At 37.8% G+C, this 17,023-nt stretch overlaps 1 protein-coding gene across 5 annotated transcripts in view; it reads left to right on the top strand.

Moving 5' to 3' along the window:
• The window catches only part of KCNIP4 (potassium voltage-gated channel interacting protein 4), a 1,185,503-nt gene that overhangs the window by 991,153 nt on the left and 177,327 nt on the right, over positions 1-17,023 (top strand). The gene's annotated exons all lie outside the window — the stretch shown is intronic.

The raw sequence follows: 17,023 nt of genomic DNA, 5'->3' as shown, positions 1-17,023 counted from the left end.
CAAAATATGGACTAAATAAATTAGTGTAAAAGCACTAACAACTGAGAAGATTAGAATATGCCTGCATAATAGATAGCACTTTCTCTACTCTACCTATTCTTTTTTTCTGATTTCCTAGCCCATACCACCAACTGCCTATTGGACATTTCCAACTGGACACTCTAGGCATTTTAAACTTATTATGTCCAAATCAGAACTCATTGCCTTCCTATCTAAAACATTTCTTCCCCCAATATTGTTATGTAGAATTTATAAAGAGCACCACCATTTTTCTAATCACTCAAATTTACAACCTGGGAATCATATATGCCTCACTTTTTCTTATCCAACATATCTGTTCAGTTGCTGAGTCTTTTCTAGTCTACCTGTATAGTATCCCTCTATAACACTTTCTCTGCTTTAGCATAGCCCATTTCCTCTTTCAGGACCTCCTCATGGCCCATCTAAACTGCTATAACAGTTTCCTAATGATTCTATTTGTTCAAGTCAACCTCCAAATCAAAAAAATTCTCTGTTTAGCATTCAAAGTCCTTCACAATCTGGCTCTAGTCCATCTTTTGAAACATATTTTTCATACTTTACAAGGCATCCAAATTAAATCAGCCCACATAATGATCTAAAAATTTATAACCAAATCTCTTCCTTTTTCTGTGCTTTTATACAATTTGGCCCCTATCCCTGGGACGGATTTTCCATTCACGGTTCCCTCTAGAATCCCCTTCAAAGTTTGGCTACCCAACTGTCTCCCTTTTATAAGTCCTCTAGTTATTAGTGTTCCCTCTAGCCCCAGACAATCATGTATATACTTGTCTATTTACATATTATGTCCCCAAACCCCACAACTCCTTGAAGATCTGAAGAGATTTTCAGTTTATTTTTGTCTTTTCAGTTTGTATTGCCAGGAACCCCTTGGATATAAGAGCAACTTTAAAAGTACTTGTTGGATTTTATTGGACTATATATGTGTGGTAATGAGTTCACTATTCTGTTGTTCATCATAGGATGGAATTCCAAAGCCAATGAGTTTTTTTCCTCAATAATATTAACTTTTTAAAAAACTGCCAGACTTACTTAATTTCCTTTGTATTTTATAAGTAGTAGGGACCAATGGGGCTTTGTTTCAGGAAGAGTGAAGGGCTGTGCTGGCACCATTTGGGGGAAAAACTTCTTAAGCTACTAGCAACACCTTTTTCCCAAAGCTAATTTGCTGGCTTTTCTGGCCAAGCCTCTGGCAATAGATGTGACAGTGGTGGAAAGCTCACAGGGCAGTCTTAAAAGGATCATGAATTTAGACCATACCTTAGAGGTCATTCTATCCCAATGCCCATGTTTCAGATGAAGAAATGGAGGCTTGGAGACTTTAAGTGGCTTGCTCATGATTACTGTAAAGTTGGTAAATATTCAAGGTGGAATTTGGTTAGAGTTGGGGTTAGAGTCTGGGGCACAAATTTAGGATTAGGGTTAGAATTGGTAGAACCTTGTCCTTCCTGACTCCATATCCATCACTGTCCACTACACTAGATTTTCATCATCTTCAGCAAAAATCTCCCAATGTCCCTTTGTTCACTTTGATCTTCCCTTCTCCCCCAAACAAGACCCAGTCACTTCCTTAATAGGGTTACTTCTGAGTGTCTCAACTTCCAAGCTTCATCCCAAAGACCCTCCCTTAAGCACAAATATTTCCCATTAATATTGTCTATAATACATGAGGTTGGAAAGTCACCCACATATTAAAAAAATTTTAAAAACAGATGACATCATAGCATCAAACCCCCAGTGTAAAATAGATTCTTTCTCAGCCATTTCCTGTCCTCAGGGACCTGGATATTTTGTTTTCTCCTTAAAATTGCTTCCCTAAAAGTGTCATGAGTGTCTTTAGCTATTAACGAGCCTTGGAAAGAATGGATGTTTGAATACAGAACTAAGACAAAACAGAATTTAAAAATAGCAGATGTTGCCTTGTTTTCTTGCTTTAAAAATGCCCTTTTAAAAATACAGATTAAACACAGGATTTGATGTGCCAGGCAAGCCATTCACTTGTATACACTTGCAATAGTATTAGAATGATATGATTAAATCCCACACAGTTTCATTTAAGCTTCAACACACACTAGAAACAAGCATCTAGGAATGTAGCCTGAAATCCTTCTAATGGAAATAAGGGTTGAGGATAGAAAGAAAGGAGAATTCTTTGATTTTATTTCCTAATGGAAGATAAAGAGACTCTAAAATGCTTCATGGTAGATTTAGAGAATCTCGTTATTTTAGCTTGATGAACAGACATCCACACTTCAAAAGATGGTTAAAGAATAGTTATTTAGCCAGCAAACAATTGTCAAGGACCTACTATGTGAAAAATGTTGTCCTTAGTGGGAGAAAAAAAAAGATGACTTGTTCCTGTCCTCATAATATAGGAATGAAAGAGGGATCATAGACTTAGTACAGAAGTCAACTTTCAGGGTCAACAAAACCACTACTTCCCTTTTTTATTGGATGAGAAAACTGAGACTTTGAGAAATCAGGTGAGGTACCCAGGCTCACATTCATAATAAGCAACAGAACCCAGATTTGAACTTAAGTCCTCCAATTCCATATCCATCATTTTTCTTCCACTGCACCATGAATTATACATAAACATGAGGCAATTGCAATAATTGTGATTCAGAACTGAATTAGGACAAGAGCAGATAGAAGTACAAAGTGTCATATGAGGTCAGAGTTAGGAAAGATCATTTCTAATTTGGAGGGAATCAAGTGGCAGGTGGGAATTGTAGATTATGTCCCTCATTACTTTGAAGCTCAAATTGGAGAAGGGAAGAAAACTTACAAAACCTAACGATTCAGCATTTTCAATATGCAAACCTATTTAAAATTTTTCCTTCCTACACCCTTCTCATTTCTCATACTCTGCCCACTAAAGACATCTTCTCAGATAAAGGCCATCCAACCACAACGCCCACAATAAACTAATGAGAAATATTTTGGGAGAAAATACAAAAGACTTGTTTTCTGATAGTAATTGTTGACTTCAGACTTTCTTCCCTAGTTTAGAAAGGTGTGGAAACTTATTTTTGGCTGCCCAATTATAGACAGCAGCTGAAGCTTAAATTATTTCAGTAGAACATACAACATATACTATATAGTAAAATGATGATCAGGAGAAGATTTTGCAAGCCCAGCGGTATTCAAATAGTTGGACAGGGCGAGGACATCAGAAATGGATGTGCAGGGCTGCCCCACTTCATAATAAATCAGTAAGCAAAAATCTGAACATTGAAACTATCCTTCAAGGGGAGGGTAAATGCTCTGGGAAGAAAGGCATTCTTCATTGTGCTATAAGCTAAGGTCAGTTTTCTCTGCCCTTCACAATCTGGTACTACTCTCCCTTTCCAGCTGGTTTTTATTCCTTTTGTTCCCTTTTATTCCCCACCAGAATCTCAGGACAGAACTTTGACTGAAGCAGAATTCCTGCTATTCCTTGGTCATGCCCCTCTCTACACTTCAAATGCTTCCCTCTTCACCTGTTGAATTCTTACTTATCCTTCAAAATCTAATTCATTTAACCTCTTTTGGATGTTATTCCCTTGTCTTTATCTCTGTCTTTGGAATGGGGAAAATAGTAGTCAAGCTGACCACTCCTCAGAAGAGTTAGCAGGGTAGGATTTCATACATTTTAAGGCATAAACTAAATAAGTTATTAAATTATAAAGTAACTGAACATAGGCCCCATCTGTCACTAATCTAGCTAACTTTGGAAAATCATGCCTAAAAGGTAGGAGATTATTGACATTTTCTTGACCATAGCAATCCCTTACTCACTCACTAATTCATAAAAGGGGGATTGATCTTCATCAGTGAAGGAAAGATAAGAGTAGCCAAAAAATGAAACAGATTGCTTAATGCATGGGCCTAATAGTACCTTCCTCTCCAAGGACAGGTCATTCTGATGATGTTCCCAAAAATGCTTGGTAAACTGCTCTAGAAGTCATTCTCTAGAAATGATATATTGTCCATTTAATACAGTAACTGACTTTCCAGCCTAATTTTGAAACCAGATATAAATAAGATTCAGCAAACTGCTCTGCATGCAGTATTTTGGTACCTTAGTCTTTTTCCCTAATGCTGAAATTCAAATACATATTTTCAAAATTTCTCTTCCTTCCAAAGTGGAGCTCTTTGCTAACACAAGCAAAGATTTATTTTTGCTATTTGTGAGACTAACCACGAGAATATGTGAAGTTGGGGACATTTATTTCTTTTGCAGATCCCCTCATATAAAGAACTCAATAGAGACTAAAATGCAAAAGAAATTACTACTACAGAATCAGAAGATTCTAGAACTGGAAGGGTCATAGATAACTCCCTCATCTCAAAGAAGACAAAATTCGGGGCAAAGGAAGAAGAGACTTGGGCAAGATCCTATTGCTAGTAGTAGTCTCTCAGTGAACGAGAATGACGATTGTCTTCGGTGTACCCTCATGTGGCTTTGGAGTCCAAAGGCTGAGGCACACAGTTTGTGGCACTTGGGGCCTGGGACGCCAGTTGTTACAGGAGGTGCGGTTGTGGCCTGGTGTCGGCGTTCACACAAGATGTCGACGTCGCTCATCTTCAAAGGTGGTGGCGGCATGGTGAATGTGGGTTCGCCAGCTACTTCTGTCAGAGGCAGCGAGTTCTAGTTGCTTTGGTGTCATGCCAGCCCACTTCAAGTTGGACTTTAGCTGATCCTTGAATCTTTTCTTTGGTCGGCCTTGTTTCCTGAGTCCAGCTGACAGTGCACCATAGAATACCTGTCTTGGTATTCCCTGTGGGTCCATGCGGATGGCGTGTCCAGACCATCGTAGCTGGGTTTTGAGGACCAGGACTTCGATGCTGGTGGAGTTGGCTCTGTCGAGGACTTCCTGATTGGTGATTCGGTCCTGCCATCAGATCCTCATGACTGACCGGAGGGAGCGTTGGTGGAATTGCTCCAGCTGTTTCATGTGCTTCTGGTACAGTGTCCATGTCTCGCCACCGTACAGGAGTGAGCTGAGGACCGCTGCGTTGTACACTTTAAGCTTCGTCGCAGTGCTTACACCTCTGTGTTGGAGGACTTTGCAGCACAGCCGCCCGAGTGCCTGGCTGGCCTTTTAGATCCTGGCATTAATCTCGTGGTCTAGGGACCCGTCGTTGGCGATGGTGCTGCCCAGGTACTTGAAAGTGTTGATGTTAGAAAGCTGCGAGCCATCGATTGTAATGCACGGCTGGTTCGTTGGCCTCCCTGGTGCGGGTTGGAATAGCACCTCTGTTTTGCTGAGGCTGATAGTCAGGCCAAACAGTTTTGTTGCAGTGGAGAACCTGTCCACAATGGTTTGGAGATGATTTTCTTGGCGGGCCATGAGAGCACAGTCATCTGCGAAGAGAGCTTCCAGGATGAGTCTCTCTGTTGTCTTTGTTTTTGCAGTCAGGCGGCGAAGGTCGAATAGTGAGCCATCCAGTCGGTATTTGATGTAGACGCCCAGGTCTAGATCCATCACAGCATGTCGTAATACTTGGGTGAAGCATAGGTTGAATAGTACCGGAGTGAGGACACAGCCTTGTTTCATGCCATTGGAGATGTTGAAGCGATCAGAAGTCTCTCCACCAGATAGGACTTCCCCTGTCATGTCGACATGAAAGAGCTGGATCAGTTTGATGAATTTTGCTGGGCAGCCGAGCTTGCTGAGGATCACCCACAATGCGTCCCTGTTCACTGTGTCGAACGCCTTTGTCAGGTCTATGAAGACAATGTAGAGACTCAGGTTGTGCTCAAGGCATTTTTCCTGCATTTGCCTCACCGTGAAGACCATGTCGATGGTGCTGCGATCTGGTCGGAAGCCACATTGTGATTCAGGAAGGTTCTGCTATGAAACAGATGGCAGGAGTCTGTTGAGTATAACACGGGTGAGGATCTTTCCGGCAGTGGAGAGTAGTGAGACCCCTCTGTAGTTGTCACAGGCTGCTCGTGAGCCTTTGTTCTTGTATAGGGCTACGATGGAGGCATCTCTGAGTTCTGGGGGCATGTCTTCCTCTTCCCATATGCTGGTCAGCACTATGTGGAATGCCTGGAGCGCCTTTCCATTTAAGGCCTTGTACACCTTGGTTGGGATCCTGTCTTTACTGGGTGCCTTGCCTGCACTCATTTGTTTAATGTCTTTTTGGACTTCCTCTATTGAAGGAGGGACGTCAAGTTGTTCAATGGTGCGGTTTTGGGGGATCTGGTCAAGGGCGCTTTGGTTGACTGAAGAGGGTCAGTTGTTGCTAGTGATATTCAATAAGCATTCATCAAGTGTATATTATGTCAAAATTCCAGGACAGATAGGATTCCATATATAGACAGTGTATAGAGGGGCTAGGTTTGGAGTTAGGAAGATTCTTCTTTGAGTTCAAATCAAGCCGTGGACATTTACTAGTTGTGTGAACCCAGGCAAGTCACTCCACTCTGTTTGCCCAAATTTCTCATCTATAAAATAAGCTGGAGAAGGAAATGGCAAACCCCTTCAGTGTCTTTGCTAAGAAAATCCCAAATGGACTCTCAGAGTCAGACATGACTGAAAAATAATTCAATAACCACAACAAATGTTAAATCAATTGTAATAAGTGCTGGAGATATAATAAAACTTAAAACAGGTAGACACCATAAAATTCAAAGAACATTTAAAATATGATGGGGCTGTATTAAGATGTGAAGAGTTTTAATAAAAATGAAAGCTCTGATTTCCATAGAGTGGTCCATGGTTTAATTCAAATGACTATTCACAGAAACTCATATACCAAAGAGCATATATTATGTGCGCAAGTTTTCTTTGAAAATCCAGACTGGTCCATATAGTTCATTAGAGCACTGGTTTTAAAGTCAGAGGTCAAATCTCAATTCTTTTATAAAGGCTCAGTTTGGGTGCTATCATCTCCCCGAAGTCAGGCTTGATTCTTTGAATATATGTTAATGCTTTCTTACTCATCAAGTTCCATTGCTGTTGTTTGGCTCTTTAAATGTTAAATTTGCCCTTCCTCTCTTAGCTCACCCCCACACACACACACACACAGACAATATAAGAATGTAAGAAAGTTACTTAAAGGGAAGGACTATTTTTGAGTTAGTACCTTCAGGTCTACAAAATTATTTTCTTCTAACTCTTGTTAAAAAAGGTGTAATTATTTATGCCCATTTAATAGATAAGGAAATGGGGGCTCAGAGAGGTTCAATCACTTGCCTTTGGCCATAAAGCTAGCAAGTTCTGAAACTGGAATTTAAACCCAACTCTCTGGATTCTAAGGCTGTTTCTCACTCTACTATCTTATGCAGGCTTTCCATGTTATTAATTCATTATTTCTTCCCTTCCCAATGAGATATCTGAGTAAGATGTTAGAGAATTTCTTTAGGGTAGTTCCTCATCCAATCCAAAAAGTATTATGAAGTATTTCCTCTGTGCAAGGAATTATGCTAGGTTTTAGGGACACAAAAGCAAAAAAAGCCTCTGCTAACAAGGACCTTACCATCAGTGTGGTGAGATATACTATGGAAATGGAGAAGTACATAGGAGATCAAATGAGAAGGCAGAGAACACAAAAAAAAAATAAAGTGATCAAAAATGATTTCCTATGATATAGCCCATTTCTTTCTAGATTTTATTTTTAAAAATTAGTTGTTAGATTTTTTAAAATAAGGCTTCTTCTATCTCTAAAATTGTCACTCTAAAATATTAAACCATGCTTCCTCTCCAGTCAGATTTGGCATTTAAAAAAAATCATCCATGGAACATGAAGTTATATGACCCCTTGCTACTCTGGGCAATATAATTGAAGTATGAGCCCCACTAAAGGTTCCCTACTTATTTAGACAAATCACAGTGTTGTTAGCACCAGTCATGAAGCATGCAATAACCTCCATGTCCTTATCAATCTATCACTAATCATTTTTAAGCACCAGCTACATGCTAAGTCCTATACTAAAAACTGGAGGTACAAAGACACAAGTAAATCAATCCTAACTCCCAATGTGTGCATTCCATGTATTCCTTTGGGGAAGATGGCATGTAGATTCATAAATCTATTCAAATAAGTGCAAGGTAATATTTGGTGGAAGGCATAGCAGCTGGAGTGAATTGACACCTCCTCCATAAAGTGTTTTCTGATATTTCTAGTTGATAAAAATCTTTCATCCCTCAGACCTTGTAAAGCATCCTGTCTCTCATATACTCATCATCTGTTTTTTTGTTATTTATCCATCTTATGCCCCCTGATTAGAAGCTCAATAAGGGGGTAGGATAAGGCTTTGTTTAATCTTTGTAATTTTTCCATGTCATAGTATCTGTTTGATAGAAAAAGAGGAAAGGAGAAAGGAAACGTGACCAGAATAAGAAAGATCATATGCCCTCTGTTTTGTTCAAACTACACGTTGAATATTGTGTTCAGCTCTGGGAGCCATGTTTTAGGTTGGAACAAAACCAAAAGTGACCAGCATGGTAAAAGGCCTTGAGGTCATCTGATAGTGTAAAGGGTGAAATTATGGCTGAGACTGAATTTAGGTCACCAAGAATTTTATTTATAAAAATCCTAATGAAAAACCCAAATATTAAAATACCCAAGTCAGCTGCCAAATTTTATGGTGCTTTAATTGATATAGTAGAGAAGATTAAGAAGAAGGGAGAAGGAAAGGGTGAAGGATTCTCCTCCAGCCTGGCTGATACCGGGCAGGAATATTAAAAGATCTAGAAAGTAAGGGTTTGGAGTGTGAAGGAGGAAGGAATCAACCTGAACTCCAAAAGGGGGCTCAGCTGAGATGCCTGAACCTGAATCAGGTCAAGGACAAAACTCACTGCCAAAACCCAGACAATATCCTCCACCACTCCCAAGATGTCAGAACACCTAGCATGCTGCCAGTCAGAGTCGCCTCTCCAGGGAAAGAGGAAGAGGCAGGAAGTGATTTGCCTTGTATGGATATTTTTACATCACTTTTCTGCATCTCATCTGTACCAATGAGGACTTAGCTTGACTTAGGACAGCCCAGAGGTCTGTCCTTTTTTTGCACATGTCTCTTGAAGGCCATCTCCTCAGATAATTAAATCTTGAGTTTGATACAGACCTTCAAAATCTTTTTCAACTGAGTAGGGTGGAGAATGTAGAGTTTCCAAGACCTGATTCTATTATTCCAAGTATCTCCATTGTTACTGATCAGGAAATAGCTAAATCACATCTTCTAAAGAATGGTCTGATTAGGGTGGAATAGTTTTAAAATTCACAATAGGAAGCAAAGCTAAAATAAATGTGGATATTTATCATGAAGGAAAAGACTGAGGGAGAAGTATGGATTTAAAAGTTTTGTTCAGTTATATGAACAACTGTTGTATTGAAGAAAGCTATTAGATCCCGTGCCTTGGTACCAAATTGTTTCACTATGAAGACAGTGAAAGCTGAAGAAATATATTTTCACAGAATCAGTTTCAGATTTGGAAGGGGCTTCAACTTAATGGGAAAAAAAAGGTAACCTTTGGGTTCTCTCTCAAATAGGATGGATAAAAAGGTGACTCAATGTTATAAGCTGTAAATGGAGAAAGACATGACCCCTGATTACTTGAGAGAATGATGAGCTCCAAGCTTTGTACCTGCTTCAGGAATTTCCTGAGTTGGTTTCAGACAACCTTGGGAGAGAGACACACAAATCAAAGAGGAGAGGGGAGGGAAATTTTGGACCGGTAGGCATACATAGGAAGCTAACCCCATTATATCTCTGGACTTCTTTGATGTTCTAGCCTGCTAGAATGGATCCGCTCTGACTGAGACTGTTTTTTTTATCTTCTCATTGGAACTCAGATCTGAACTCATTTACAGCCCAAGAGTTAATTCACTCCTGCAAATTGTATCAATAGAGATTTTGAACCTTTGGTCTTCATCCCCCTTAGTATTCCCAAAATTCCCTTTAATCTCTCCTGTGCCTTCATGTTTGCATGTTCACATTATTGTTCTATAAGTTCTGTAGCTCCTCCCTCTTTTTCTCTCCTCTCTCATGGCCAAGCTGAGTTGAAGTCATTCTTTTACATTAGTTATACTTTATAAAATATAAATCTTAGTCTATTGGATATCAATTTTAATCTTTACAAAATTCTTTGACATAGTTTGTATAAATTCTCTGATTTCTTTTTGCTTGGATAATTAGGTTTATTTGCTAGTGGCTGTTTGTATTGGCTTTTGGTATAACTAGTTTAATGGGAAGGAGATAAGCTGGGAATATAAGATGAGTTATCCTTTACCTTAAGATGAACCAGGGAAGTCACTTTACATTTGAACTCGAACTCTTACTTCTAGACCAGACATATTTGAGAATTCTTGCCGAATATTCCTCTTAGAGACTAGAGTAAAAAGTGCTCAGCCCCAGCAATGTTCCTGAGGACTTCTTGCCCCTTCTACTCCCTATTGTGGAGGCAGCTAATGGTGCAGACAATATAGTATCAGAGTTTTGGACCAGAAGACACAAAGACCAACATTCAAATCCAATCTCAGTTACCCTGGGAAAGTGACTTAGCTTCTGTTTGCCTCAATTTCCTCAACTGTAAAATGAGGATAATAATAGCTCGCTTGATTTTTGTGATAATCAAAAGAAATGATGTAGAAAACACTTAACACAATGCCACTTTATTCCTTTTTCCTTGTATGCACTGCAAGTGTGGGCAGTGTGCTCGGCTCTCCTATTCTCCATGGTGCCTTCAAAACCCCTAATGTCCAAATACCCCTATCACTGAAGTCTTCAAATAGAGAATAATTACCTGCACTCACAATAACTGATGTCAGAGTGAAGAATAATCAGAAGCATTGTTTAAACCTTGCTTTTAAAATAATGGGTCCTTTGAATAGTTTCCCTCCATGAAGTTTTTCTGACTCATCCCTCATTTCACCTAACATTTTGCCTAGTAAAGTGTTTTGCATTTTAATTGCTCCCTTTTGCACAAATGTCCTTCTCACCACAGGGTAAGCTACTTGAGATTACCATTCTTCATTACAGATAACTTTGGATCCCTATTTTCTGCATAGAGTAGGCACCTAATAATTGTGCAAGGTTTAATTATTTGCTAAATTTAATAAAGTGTATATGTAGATTGTAAAAAGTAAATTCAGCACTTTAGTGGAGAAATCCTCCCTAACTTAGGGAAAAGGGGCAGATGTAACAGATCTCTTATGTTTAACGAGTGGTGCTATATAGGTTTCAACTACAACAGATGAAAAATAAAGTCATTGCTATTTTTAATAGTGCATAAAGCTTTATTTTTTCTTTGATTTATATGTCACAAATCTAGACCTGGAAGGTACTGAGAACTTAAGTCCTGGTTCAAAATGACACTCAAGGTAACACAGGTAGTGAAAGTCAGAGATGGGGTTTGAACCCACCTCCTCTGACTCTTGAGTCATTATTTTTTCCACTAAATCATTACTCTAGGACAGATTATAACATATAGATGTGGCTAGGAAAAAAAGTAACAGTGAAATTCATAAATACATTTACTTTAGTTAAAGGATGTTATTTAAAATACTTATATGTAGAGAATAATAAGTGAGTGGAGTTAACTAGGCTCCTCTTGCCTCCATTTCATGCCTTTTGGAGAAGAATAGGCTTCAGATTTCTAATTTCCTTAAAATGAAGAATTTTTATGTGAACAAACTCCTAACAATACAAATTTATATATTTGCAACATAGAGTCTCAGGAAGTTAGCAAGAGCAATGAAAGATTAGATAAGAGATCCTTTCAGAATTCCTCCTTATAGTTTAATTTCCAAGTACCCTTGAACAATATTTATTTCCTCTATTGAAATGTTTTTCTTTGTATAACTGCAGAGAAAAAATTCTAACTTCTATAGAATCCTAGATTCACAAAGAAGTGGCCTGAAAGGTCATCTAGTCCAACTGTCATTTTGGAGGTGAGGGACTGAGAGCTCAAATCACATAGTAAATATATGGCAGAGCTCAGACTAGATACTATTTGTCTTCAGAATGAAAAACGAGCTCTATTTAGGCTGCTGTCATAGATTTGTGATACCCACAAGTACACATGGGAGCATCATTTTTCTCCTTTAATAAAGGAGACAAATAGAAAAGACAAACTTCTATTCCAATACCTGGCTAGTCAGCCGAAGACTTTCTTGTCAGTATGTTCTTCATGTTGTCCATTCTTCCCTAGGAAACTTTATCTCTCCCTAGGTCTCTTTCTGAATATAATGGCATTTGAGCCAATAAATTCAGACACTGATGAGAGATAATAAAATGCAATGACATGCGTAACATGATTATATAAGAATGTTCTTTTGTGGATTACATTCTCGTCAATCCCCCTCCAGAAAAGAACTTTGATCCTACCTCAGTTTTCTTGAGTAGTGAATTCATTTCCCTCCTCAGCACAACAGGTAACATGGAAGATATTTTTGAGGATTATAAAATATTTATTTTATGATTAGTGTATGCACAGTGACATGTAACTTATCAGCACACTATATAGAAGTAGTCCAAGTATATGAGGGGAAGACAATACCTACTTCCAACCATGAAAGGTTTGTGAGGTAACATAATAGTTTTGTATAGCTATTGGATTGCTAAACCTTCATTCTTACTGATGAGGAGAGTAAAGTTCATGTGAAGAAAATGAGGGATGAAATGTCTTACATAAAATCACACAGCTGGTATGATGGTTAAGCTGGACTTCAGACCTATGGCTCCTCCATCTCAGTTCAGTACTTTGCCTCTATGCTGAGATTATGAAAATCTTCTGTTAGAAGGATAAGCAATCAGGGCATTCCTTGAAGCCTTGTATTCATACACACATTTATCGCTGTGTAGCATGTTCTACTTTCCATTGAGATAAAAATGCGCGTGTGTGTTCTTTTGACTGTTTACTTCTACACTTTCTAAAAAGGCAACCTCAGATGCCTTTAATTCTGCTCTTGCAAAAAACTAAATGAATTAGAATCGATGTGGGGGAAAGTTATTTTGCAAATCTGGTTTGGAATCCTGACAAGAAGCAACAGGAATAAATGATAATAGGCTGGGAAGGATGTGATTTTGAATAAACAACAACAAAAAATTTTCATGTAAAACATAATAGTGAGATATAATCACAAACTATTAACAAGAAAGTCAAGATAGAGAAGAATATATGAGTACAAATACTAAAGATATCCTTATAAAGTCATATGGATTAATGTAAACAAAGTATCTCTCTCCAAACTATGATTTGTTGTATTGGGTAATAGTACCCCAAATCTCTTCACTTGGGAAAACTGATGACTCCCATTTGTTTTTCTTTATGATATTCAGGACTTTATCATTCAGGTCTTTTTACATTTCCCCCTCATTTCCATAGCAACCACCAGTGGTGATAAAGCAGCAGACCTTTTCTAGAGCTGACCAGGATTTTCACACATCACTGAGTGTTTGTTTTCTTTTTTTTTTAAACTCCTTTCATTTCTGAAGAAAACTGAACAAAGAGCTAAAAAATTCTGGGGAGAAAAAGCAGCAGGATTGCACCCTAATCTCTAAGTGATGTTAAAAATGAAATTAATGAGAGAAGTGCCACATTTACATGAATTATTATTATTAGCAATAATTAATTCATAATTAGACTCATTAGCAATTATAATCATATGCTATTCAAAGAAGCACACATAGTCTGACTACATACAGGTTTATAGCATATGCTATACTATTCTTAAAAGGCCTCAGGATGGCTTATTTAGATTACTCATTAAGCTTTCCATAATTTTTCCCTTTCCTACCTCTACCATTTTTTTAAAAGAGGCAATTCTACTTGTAATTTTCCAACATTCTTTTCTGTAGTATTTTACAAATAAGTTTACATTCAAAACCTGTTTTTCCCTAGCTGCCATAAATCGCTACTTGGGAAGTTAAGTCAAGGGTTTACAGCCTGTCTTTGACACTTTGGTCTCCTCATCATACTAATTAATCAAAACTTCTCCATGGAATTGTTATAATTGATATCGATGTCCTTTCCTCCATCCATTTCACATTTTGGTACCAAAAAAAAATTTTTAAATAGGACAGGTTGAAGTTATATTAGTACACCATAGACTTTTTATCATTTTTTCTAGTTTTCTCAGTTATTGAAATTTAATAAGTTGTTAAATTGGCAGTCGATACAAACAACTGATTGGGGAAAGACTTGAATATTAATTACCCAGTGCTTTATGTCTTTGAAATAAAATCAGTTTGATTTTGTAATGATTTTATTCAGTGATCATCATATCCACTGTCTTCTGATTGTAGTTATTAGTATCTATAGAAATTGCCTAAATTAAATTAATGGAAATATAAAAGATTAATTTTATATAGTTCAGATACTGCTATGATACTAATAATAGCTTGCATTCATATATCATTTATATTTCATAAATTGTTTTCTTTAAAGCCAGCCAATGAGGTTAGTGAGCAAGCATTGCTATCTATATTTCATAGATGATGAAATTGAAGCTCAATCAAGATGAAATAGCTTGCCCAATATTAAAAGCTAAAAAGTCTTTGGAATTAAGTGCAGATCATCTGACTCCAAGGTCAGTTATTTTTCTCCATTATGCCACTCTGCATATAACAGAGGCATTGATTAATCAAATCTTGAAGTTGGCATGGATCTTGAAGGTGATCAGAGAGTCTAACCTTGAAAAACCTGTATCACCCCAAATATCCCCTTCCAATGCTTATTTGGGGCAGATGGGGAGTGGCTGCATAATGGTTAGATAGTATATACTAGAGTCGGGAAGACTTGTCTTTCTGAGTTCAAGTCTGGCCTCAGATATTTGGTTAAGTCACTTTGCCCTTTTTGCCTCAGCTTCCCCATTTGAATGAGCAGAAGAAGGAAATGGGAATCCAATATACTATATTTTCCAAAAAATCCTGAAATGACTTTACAAATAGTCATACATGGCTGGAAAACAACTGAACAACAACAATGTAGTAGTTATTCAGTCTCTTCCTTAAGACTTTAAGTAATGAGAAACTTACTGTCTTTGGATAGTCAGTTTCATTTTTGAATAATGTAAATTATTTAAGGAACTTTCTCCTTTTGAGTCCAGTTTTGACTCCCAAATATTTCTATCAGCTGTTCAGAGCCAAATAAGAGAAATCTAAGCAATATTCCACATAAGAACCTTTCATATATTTGAGGATCACTGACACTGTATAGAAAATTATAATTTAACATATTGACATTAATAATCATATGAATCAAAAAACCTCAAGACCAAAGAAAAAAGCATGAGGTTTTCTTTCTTCCATCCATTCACATTTCTTGGAAGTTACACATAGTTGTATAACATTTGATATAATAAGTCTTACTGCATAAAAATTAGGATTTGAAATAATTTAATGAGCAGAAAATGGAATAATGTACATGGCATTTTTATATTCCTTCCTCCTGTGGAATCTAAATCCCTTTAACATGTATTTTTATGATATGAATAAGTTAGAAACAATATCTCTTCAAGATTATGATAAAAAATAAAGTGGATCATCAAAGTTACCCAATAGATAGTGAGAAAAATAGAAATGAAATTTCTGATGCTGTCTTTTAGGGCTTGAGCTGAAGGGGAAAAAGAGTACCTGAAAAAAAGATTTCTTGGCTTCCCTTCTTTCCTCCTACCCCACCCACCCCAATATTAATCCAGTTTACAGTTTATCAGCACTTCTAAAAAGGCAGAAGGAAAGAGATGAATGGGAGAAATGGGAGAAGGAGATAAGTTAAAGGTGGGACTTGAGGGATTGTAGGGGGCACAACAGCTTAGGGGAAATAGAATGAAAATCATCCAAGAAAAGAAATAAGGCTTTGTACCACCTTAATCCAGTCCTCTTGAGTCCTGAATCCAGGGCTCTGCTCATTATACACAGGAGGCTACTTCTGTTGTTATTAAGCCTGAAGAAGAGAAGGGTGAAAAGAAACCTATTAACCATCAAGTAAGTATATGAGGCTACAGAGAAGTAGCTGTGTTTCATCTGCAACGAAGCAGAACAAAAGGAAATAGATTTAAACATCCAGACAAGATTTAGGTGATACAGCTTCCTAATAGAAAGGAGGACAAAAAAACTGGGATATTTCACTGAGAGAGACATGGGAACATTAGGTACCCATCAGCTTTGGATGGTAGGAATGCCTGCCTAAAAGGCAGTAGGATGGATTTTTCAAGACTTTTAACTCTTTGATTCCCAACTGTAAACAATTCCTCACCTTCCCCAACATGAGTTATATGGAACAATGTTAAATTTCACCCATAGATTTTCAATGTTTTTTACCTTTACTGTTTTTCTTTTCATTAAGCTATGTACTCTGAGGGAAAAGTAAAACTCATATAGATTACCTATTCTTGTCCCAATACTTGGAATGCCCTCCATCAGCCACCCTCACCCCTCAGAGTCCTAAGCTGCAATCATGGCTCCATTTAATAGTTTCTGAAGAGGTGGACTCAAAGACCTCATTTCTTCATTACAGGAAAAAGAATGTCCTTGTTGAGACCTGGAACATGATGACACATTCTGCCACGTGGCAGGGTCAACATAGTAATCAGGGCTCACCAAAGTTCCCAACATGGTGGTTAGAGCTTGTTAATTTACTCTTTCCTGTGGGTAAAATTGATGTTCATCCATTGAATGTTCATCCTCTGAATCTGTTATCCTTCCAAGAACCAAACAGAAGAAGGGAGATCCCAACCCACCTCCATTGCCTAAGGAAGAAACAGTAGCTTCCGCTTAGAATGAAACAGTTCCTTGTTAGTAAATGTGTTTGATTTGAGGGAAAGCAGAAGCAAAAGAGAAAATTATTTCACAAAAAATTTCCCAATTCAACTCTAACTTTCCACACCTACTCTTCCTCTACCCCAGTTTATTTTGTATCCACTTGCCTGCATCCACATTGAGTCCTCCAGTAGAATTGATCTCCATGAGGCCAGGGTTTAGTTTAGTACTTATTTTTGTCCTGCTATCCCTAGTATTTAGCATGGTCTCTTACACATATCCTGTACT

This window comes from Monodelphis domestica, chromosome 6, assembly GCF_027887165.1.
Source record: "Monodelphis domestica isolate mMonDom1 chromosome 6, mMonDom1.pri, whole genome shotgun sequence".
In the NCBI taxonomy this organism is placed as follows: Eukaryota; Metazoa; Chordata; class Mammalia; order Didelphimorphia; family Didelphidae; genus Monodelphis; species Monodelphis domestica.
This window is presented reverse-complemented; position numbering and strand designations above follow the sequence as displayed.